Source organism: Suncus etruscus, chromosome 7 (assembly GCF_024139225.1).
Source record: "Suncus etruscus isolate mSunEtr1 chromosome 7, mSunEtr1.pri.cur, whole genome shotgun sequence".
Lineage (NCBI taxonomy): Eukaryota > Metazoa > Chordata > Mammalia > Eulipotyphla > Soricidae > Suncus > Suncus etruscus.
Window position 1 is genome coordinate 25,801,091 of NC_064854.1, and position 8,665 is coordinate 25,809,755.

The 8,665-nt window shown below is 34.8% G+C and overlaps 1 non-coding gene across 1 annotated transcript; it reads left to right on the forward strand.

Annotated features, from left to right (window-relative positions):
- The first annotated feature begins 6,049 nt into the window (after nt 1-6,049).
- LOC126014991 (U6 spliceosomal RNA) lies at nt 6,050-6,156 on the forward strand. Its single transcript, XR_007497903.1, has one exon. It is a non-coding gene; the product is annotated as a U6 spliceosomal RNA (small nuclear RNA).
- The last annotated feature ends 2,509 nt before the right edge of the window (nt 6,157-8,665 follow it).

The following is an 8,665-nucleotide window of genomic DNA, read 5'->3' on the forward strand; positions in this document are numbered from 1 at the left end:
CCCTTGGTGTTTTTGTGTTGTATGGAAGACTTCTGCTCCCATCTGGATGACAAAATCAGACCTCTATATCTAGAGATCTCAGTCTCTTTTAAGCTCAGTGTAACCATCTTCATAAGTGACTTGGATTTTCCTCAACTGGAATTTGAAACATAATTAACTCAAAATGTGAGGCAATATAATTGTCACATTTTCACAGCTGCTTGTAATTCCCCAAGCCAATTCTAATAGAAGCAGCTCTCTTTGTTACTCAAAAAGCACTGTTGTCGCCTTCTTCACCTCTTTCACACTACTTTGAGCTTATTCAGCATTTACAAGTTGCACTCATTAATTTGTGTGGCCTTCATTAAGTGTGCAGAGGCAAGAGTTAAGTGCTGAGAAACTCATCAAGCAATTGTATCTACTTTTAGTATAATGAATCCACCAGGAGTAGCAGCCATTTCCTGAACTGTGAACTTCTTAGATGAAACTTTCAACCCTTGGTGCCACATTGAGAACGAGCTACTGAACTTGATCCTCTGACCCCTGGCCTCACGCCTAACCCAAGGGGGATGCTTATATGTGAGGGCTTATAGACATGAAATGATACTGGTGATAAAATGGATACATCAGTTCTGAACTTGATATATATATATATATATTTAGCAACCCAGAGCACATGTTTAGAAGTATCTGCAGCTACTCTGAGCTCCCATTCTATTTTTCTTGGAAGTTTCTTCTTCATCCAACTTCACGCTGAAAGGTTAGAAACTTTCACATGGGTTCATGCTACCAAAAGCTGGTAAGATATAAGCAAATATATATTAAATTATATATATAAATATAATTGATTTATTTCCTACAAGATCAAATGCATACTAAAATAGGTCATAAATTTCACCTTCAAGGTTAGAAAATGTTAAGGTCTCATTTCTGGGTTCCAACTTGACCTGTGGGATATATCAAATTATTCCCACATTTAGGGAGTTGTAGCTATGAGTGATTTGCATGCATTTCTTTGCATATATTTATTTTGGCTACATTGATTGCAAACCCCATGTTGCTGATTTCTGCTATTAAACTCCAAGTTTTAAGTTAATATTGCATATTTCAAAAAAGTTTTATAACTTGACTGCTTCTTGACTTTCATATAATGTTTCTAGTTAAAAAATAGCACTTTTGGGGTTTGGGAATGAAATTTCAAAATGACAAATTGCAGTTGGTTTAGTTGAAAAGTTGTTTAGGTTATGTTTCATTTTATTTTCATTTCCTCTAATCTCAAAAATAAAACGAATAATGTATTACAAAATAGACGAGAACAAATAGATTAATACCAGTTTCAATGACACTATTGAAATGAAATCAGAATGTATAGAAACAGCTCTATTTTCTACTGAAGATTACAGTATGTTTTAAAATGAGATGCCCTAACAAATTGGACAGTGTGAGAAGATGCTTTTATTTCTTTTTTCATTCTTTTCTTTTCTTTTCTTTTTCTTTTGATTTCTGGGTCAAAGCCTGTGGGGCTCAGGGGTTACTCCTGGCTCTGTGCTCAGAAATGGATCGTGGCAGGTTCAAATGGGATGCTGGGGATTGAACCCAAATTCGTCCCCGGTCAGCAGCGTGGAAGTCAAATGCCTTAAGGCTGTGCGATCACTCCAGCCCCTGCTTTTATTTCTTAATTTAAAAAAGGCATAAAATTTCAGGATAGGATGCTTATATTGGCCAAAGATGACATAGTATAAGAACTTAAGCAGACTTTAATTTGTAATCTTGGAAATCAACATGCTGAGTTTATAGATTTCCAAATACAGGACTATACAATAGCATCTTCTTATAAAGGTCAAATCATTTTCTATAGAGAAAGCCTCCAAAAATTAGGATCAATGTCCGACCTTGGCTTTACAAAGATCACTTGGAATGTAAAAGTGATTTTGATCACTTGATCACCACATAGTTCTGCTGCTATGAAAGCTGTTATTTAGATGTGAAATACTAATCTTCCTCCTTCTGCTATTTTCTATTTGAGCTAATGGTCCCCAATTGCCAAGAGAAATGAAATCTTCTCATTTCAGAGAAATGGACACTATATTGGCCTGGAGGATCAATTTCTGAATGATTTAGAAGCAAATTGATACAAGAAATACATTCCCAAGTTTGATTCTCAATTCATCCTAATCTAATGTGTCAGGAAAGATATTCACTAGATCACAAGCTTTAAAAGGTCAAAACTCATTTTGCATTATCAATCCAAATGTGTAAGTACAGTAAGTGATGATTAGTTTCATTTTATTAAGTATAGAAATATTCCTTCATATGCCAGAAAATGGGATTTGGAGAAGCCACTAAGTTAATTCAAAAACATAAATAACCATACACATTTCAAATATGGAAGCCTAAATAGTTTACCTAGTTTGATTTTTAATCAGCAATGACAATTTAACTATAGCTTAAAAGAAGTTAGATGATATAATGATTATTATATATATGTGATATAGAACATTTTAAGTTTGGGTATTTTAAATTTTTTATTTCAGTATTGAGATGCCTAAGCATCTACGACATGGAAGAAAGAAAGCTTTGGAGAATTTTCGTACAGGGACATCAGGATGATTAGATTATAAAAGTCTGTTAACTAACAGGCAATTTGTGCCTTGGGATTGCAGAATCAGACACTTGTCATTAGCAAACATGTTCAGGAGCCATAAAAACCTCATAGCATCTCATTATATTGATGCTTCTATAAAACATAATCCCATCTATGACCTTGGTCTTTGCCATTAGTAGGAAAGGCAGTGTTAGGTTAGTAGAATTGTCTTTTCAAGTGTTCAACAATTTTCTCACCCTTTACTGCCTCTATTATTTTTGTCTGATTTTGGCCTCTGCAGTCATCATTCTTTTGACAGCACTTCTCATTGGCAGCTTTTTCATATTCCCTAAACTTTCTACCTTTTCATTAAAATTGCCTTTTAAACTCCCACAGTCAGCTTTTCAGTTCTTAAACACTTTTCCCACTAGCTTCCCCCTAACTAAGGACTTTTCAATCTGGCTACTTCCCAATCTCTAAATCCACAATAGAATTTTTTCCAAATGCAAACAAAAGAAACCATTCAACCTACCCAGTCTTAGTAGTGGAAGAAAGTCTATTGTGTTTAATTATGCTGCCTCTTAAGGTGCTTTCCATGCATTTTAAAAAATTTTTATTGAAATCATTGTGAATTACAAATCCTTCATAGTGGTATTCTAGGCATATAGTGATGACGAATTAGAGCTATTCCCACCACCAGTGTTGACCTCCCTCTTCCAAAGTTCCTATCATGCATCCTATACCCCAAACCTTAGTCCCCTGGTCTACCAGTTCAGTGACAAGTGTTTAGCTTGTTATTGTTTGGGTCATTGACTTTGACTTGGGTATTTAATTCTGACTTTTTTTTTCCACCCAATGCACCTGAGACCACTTGGCCCCTGGGCCCATCCACATTTTTTCCTCTTAATTTGTAAAAAGATGTGGAAATATGAGATAAAAAAAAAGTGATTCATGTTCCAAGATTCTATGAAAAAAGCAGGAACCCCTATCTAGAAGATAAATAAAAATTTTAAAGGGGAAGGTATGGCAAGTTTTTTTGTTTGTTTGTTTGCATTGTCAAAGTAAACATTGGGAAGATTAGAAAGGAAATACTCTTTACCTAAAAAGAAAAAGAAAAAAATAAATAAACCACCCATGAAGTATGCTTTCATAAAACCAACTACAGGTTCCAGGCATATTAATTGTCCAACCCCAAAGTTGTTATTTATGGTTCCAGAAAAAGTTCTACTTAATTACAGTTATCATAGTCAGTTTTATGTAATTAGAGATCTTTGTTTTTGCACAGATCCTAAATTGAAGTTGGGGTGGGGTGTCACAGAGCATCTTCTGATTTCATTTCAATGTTAGGTGCCAAGGCAGGGAAACCTGCTTTTAGAGCAAGTTGTTGTTGTTTTCTCATTGTCGGAGTGTTATATGAACCTACTCTGAAGCAAGTTGGTGATGGGACCACATTAGAGCTTCCTCCCGAGAAAGTTTGATTCCTGATACTGGTGCAGAAAACCATGGAATCCGAGTTTCAGGATTTGACTATCGGTGTCTGATCAATAGAGTTAAGTCAAGTCCCCATGACAAATGTTCAGGGTGAAAGACACCCCCGCACTATAAAATTTATGGGTTCTTATCCCTATTAGATAACAACTTCTTTCCATATGCAAAATTTCCCCATTTTAGTGTGCCCAAGCAAAAAGGTACAATGCCATATGATACTACTGGTGCATTTGGGGGTAAAAATAACAAGCTAAACAATCTCTATATCCTGTTTCTAACCTGAATTCAGATACCAAAAAGACTTTTCTACTAGAATCCCCTACTAAGCAGATAAAAAGGGGGGTAATGGGAGAAGCTACCTCTACACATTGAAATAAACACTAATAATTATAACTAGTAAATTCATCTACAGAAACATACACAGAAAATATGTCTTTTGAGATAGTCTGGGGTGGGATAAAATCCAGAGTACAGCTTCATCCCACATTGTGATCTTGTGGAGTCTGAGAAATGGTTCGCAAAAGTCAGGGATCAGATTGTATCCTCGAGCTGAGGGTCTCTTTGGAGTTGAATCCAGTAGCAAGCAATATCCCACAGTGAGAGGAGGTGGGAGAAAAAAGGACTTCATAGAATGAGTCAGCAGGAAAGGTGGCTGCAGTTTCTTTCCAGGGTGAGGGGTGAGGTGTGGCTGTCTGACAGGTTGTCCTTTTTCACTTTTGAAGCCAGCTGGTAGCTTGCTGAGGCAAGGAGAAGTTTCCATTTCCTGTGGAGTTAAGAACTGAGGGTAAAAAGGGTTAAATAAGGAGAGATAATGGATTAGGGTTGAGGGAGTAAGAGAATAGAAAAGGATTTGTAAGGTAATAGGTAGATGGGGGATATTATATATAATAGGGATTATATACAATATGGGCAGGAATTATGTACAATAAAAATTAGACAGACATAGAGGAGTCCACCATATACATACTCATACACACACATAGACAGACATTGGAGATCTATTCACAGGTTGCAGTTGAAAGACTGACACTTACAGAATGGGTCTGAGCACCATAACAATATGGGGCTGTACATCAGAAGGGAAGGTTTTCCAATTTCTAGGAACTTCATCAATTATGAAAGTAAATTTTGATAAATAAGAGTTTCTGGGATTAGGTTGTGTATGGAGCATTTTAGAACAATCATGATTTTCACATCTAGAGTACTAAAGCAATATGGTAGTGAGCACTATAAGGGAGTCTACCACATGTAGTATCATCTACTGTGTCTCAAGCATCCAGGTTCTTTTCCTAAAACAAACTGACATTGTGGGCATTATAATATAATAGTAAAGTGGCTTGAATAGAAAAAAAGTAAATTGCAGAATCATACTCAATGAAAGAGGCCTGTAACAGAAGTCTATGGTGTTCAGTTGGCTATTTCAGTCAACTCTAATGGACATAAGTATTGGATCACAATAGCATGAGTAATTAAAAATAAAATGGATAAATTAGAGTATTTTGTCAAGACATTGTCATCTTAAGTACTGTTTTTGGAGTCTACTATGATAGAGCATTGAAATGCAAAATTAGAGAAACCAGCCTACATATGAATTTTTAAGTCATGTTTCTGATTCACCAAGCAAGTTCAGTTTCTAAATTCAACCCCTAAAAATTTCTACTAAACGTTCTTATTCTACTATATCTGTAGATATATACTGCATCTATATGTGTGTCAATGGGGCAACTTATAGTTTCTTGGGGTTTTATAACATTATTTCTTATAATTTTAATTAAGCTTTTCTGATTGTGTGTCCAAAACTCCTATTCTTGACTGAGAAGACATATTGCCATACTAAAATCATTTACCCTAAGCAGTTCTTTTCCATTCATGATGGGTTGCATTCCATGGTTGCAATGAAATTTCACGGTTGCATTCCATAGGTTGCAATGAAAGTCAAGGTCAACTCTATTCCTCTTAACTGCTTCTGGAAAGACTAAAAAAAAAAAATAAAAACCAGTGCTCGCTTCGGCAGCACATATACTAAAATTGGAACGATACAGAGAAGATTAGCATGGCCCCTGCGCAAGGATGACACACAAATTCGTGAAGCGTTCCATATTTTTTGAAAAAAAAAAAAATAAAATAAAATAAAAACCAGTGCCCCTGTTTTGTTTTATTTTTCTTTTACCCTTCAGTCAATGAACATTTATTGTGAAAAGGGCTATGAAACCTTCTTTTGAGAAACAACAGAAGAGATAAGTTGGTCTTTGAGTCATAGATAGCAGTAGGTAATTCAAGAAATTAGATGTATGTATATGAGTAATGTCTATAAATGCAATAAAAACATGTGCTAGGAAGCTGGAGTGACTTACAGTGGGTAGAGTATTTGCTTTGCATGTGGCCTGGCCAATCGAGGCTTGATCCTCAGTATATCATATGGTCCCTTTAGCTCCACCAGATGCAATTTCTGAGTGCTAAACCAGTAAGCAACCCCTGAGCACCATTAAGTTAAGCCCCCCCCAACCAAAAAAGTAAAGTAAATAATAAAATCGTTGCCAAAAAATGTGAGGTGGAGATAAAGCAAAGCTTACATTGAGGTGCTAAGCACAGCTGATGCTTAGCTTATTATTTACTAATACCAATAATATTTATTACCATAAACATTAGAAAACATAGGCTTGTCATTCAAAGATAAATTTAAGAATATCAAAATTGGCTCTACACCCATACCAAAATGATCTTTAAAAAGTTGACATATATGGTTCTCATTTAATTAACAAATAAAACACAATTTAGGGGGAACCCTTAAAAACTGAATCCTAGGAAATCTACACAAACCAAGAAAGAGCAAAACTAATGGATGAAGAGTTATGTCCCTTCTGAGTCCGAGCAATTGCCATAATTCCTATGTGTTTGAGATCCTGTGATACTCTCACTCTGTGTTCCCATGGAACAATCTTATCAGCAAACTGCTCTCAGAACATTTCACCAATGTTCACCTCTACAAAGGCACTTTCTTTTTCTAGATTCTTGTCAAGGTTTCTGTCAACTGCTGATGAAAGACCTACAGCCCACACATAACCTACAGCCTACTACCTGGCTTTAAGAACCAACTGGAATGCTAAACAAACACATTGTTTAATTTCTCACATAACCTTCTTTTCATTATTCCTTTATCCTCCAGTCTATAAACTCCTAAGACTTGAGAATAAAAACCCTCTAAGAATCTCCATATGAAAAGAGGCCATGAAAAATTGCCATTCAACAACCTGAAGAAATATTTAGTTATTATAGTACAAAGACAGAGAAAATCTGTGTTAGGTAGAAATTTCATTATCCAACCGGATATTAAAATCCTGATATCAAAGTTGTCAACATTGTGATAACCAAAAAAAAAAAAAAAAGCACTAAACGTGATTGCTCCTTGGAATGTATGCTTGAGGATCATTTATAATTCAATAATATCTCTACTACCCTGGCTGCTAGTATTGATTAACAGTCGACAACATTAATCAATGATGTACAATGAAAAACAGTGAGAGAGAAAAACAAAAATAAAGCAAAGCCAGAAGGAACATTTGCAGGACATTTTTTTTTACCAAGGGGAAAAAAAGCACTGTTCTTTTCTTCAATACCTGGTTTCTCTATAACTGTAACCAAAATAAAAGTAGAATTGTAATAAAATATATTCTATCTTATATAGAATATATTGCAATTTTAATAGAATGTATTCTATATTATATAAAATATATAGAATATATATTAGAATATATTTTATATTCTAATAGGATATAGAGGATATTAAAATTTACTAGAATAGCAAACTTAGTTTTTCTAAGTTTAAAAGTTTATGCAACTAAAATTAGGTGTATAATAAACTTAGTTTATAATAAACTCCTACGGACAATATTTAAAAATTATAAACAGATCTTTCATAGTAGGTTCTTATATATACATTTCCTGTTACAAGAGCTGAATTAAAGTCTTATTAAAACCTATAGGGATGCACAATGGTCTATGATGCCCCCCAAACTTCCCCAGGTTTAATGGGACCTATTCAAGAAATATACATGTAAATAATTCAAGCTATATCTAAAATGCTGTTTTATTTATGTAAAGTATAAGGTATGTCTTCTGGACTGTTTCTAGACTTGCTTCTACCATGTCTTGCTTTGGACATACTATATTCAAATGGTGCCTTAACAAACATAAGAATATAATTGTATGAAAAGTTTGGAAGATTATAATGGTTTGATAATCCAATAAGTAACAACTCCACCTCTATCACTTGTTGTAACCCCAGACCAAGAAGAAATCCTTTAGACCAATGATCAATGACCACTAAGTAACCTAAACTCAAGAACAAGGTTGTAAAAATCTTTTTATTAGCAGGGTATTTTTAATGTCCCTACCTAAAAGCAACTCCTGGGGTTTCTAAATGTACATTTGTATCCTCTCCCCCTGGAGAGGGCCAGAGGAAACACTATTTAAGAAAAGCAATTACAGTAAATTTTGTGCCCAAGAAAATTAACAATAAAGAAGCATGATTGAAACAACCGACTTGGTGTTTTAGGAAAGCAGTGATTAACCTTTAGTTGAAGGATGTGTGTGAGCTCATTCACTAGTCCAACC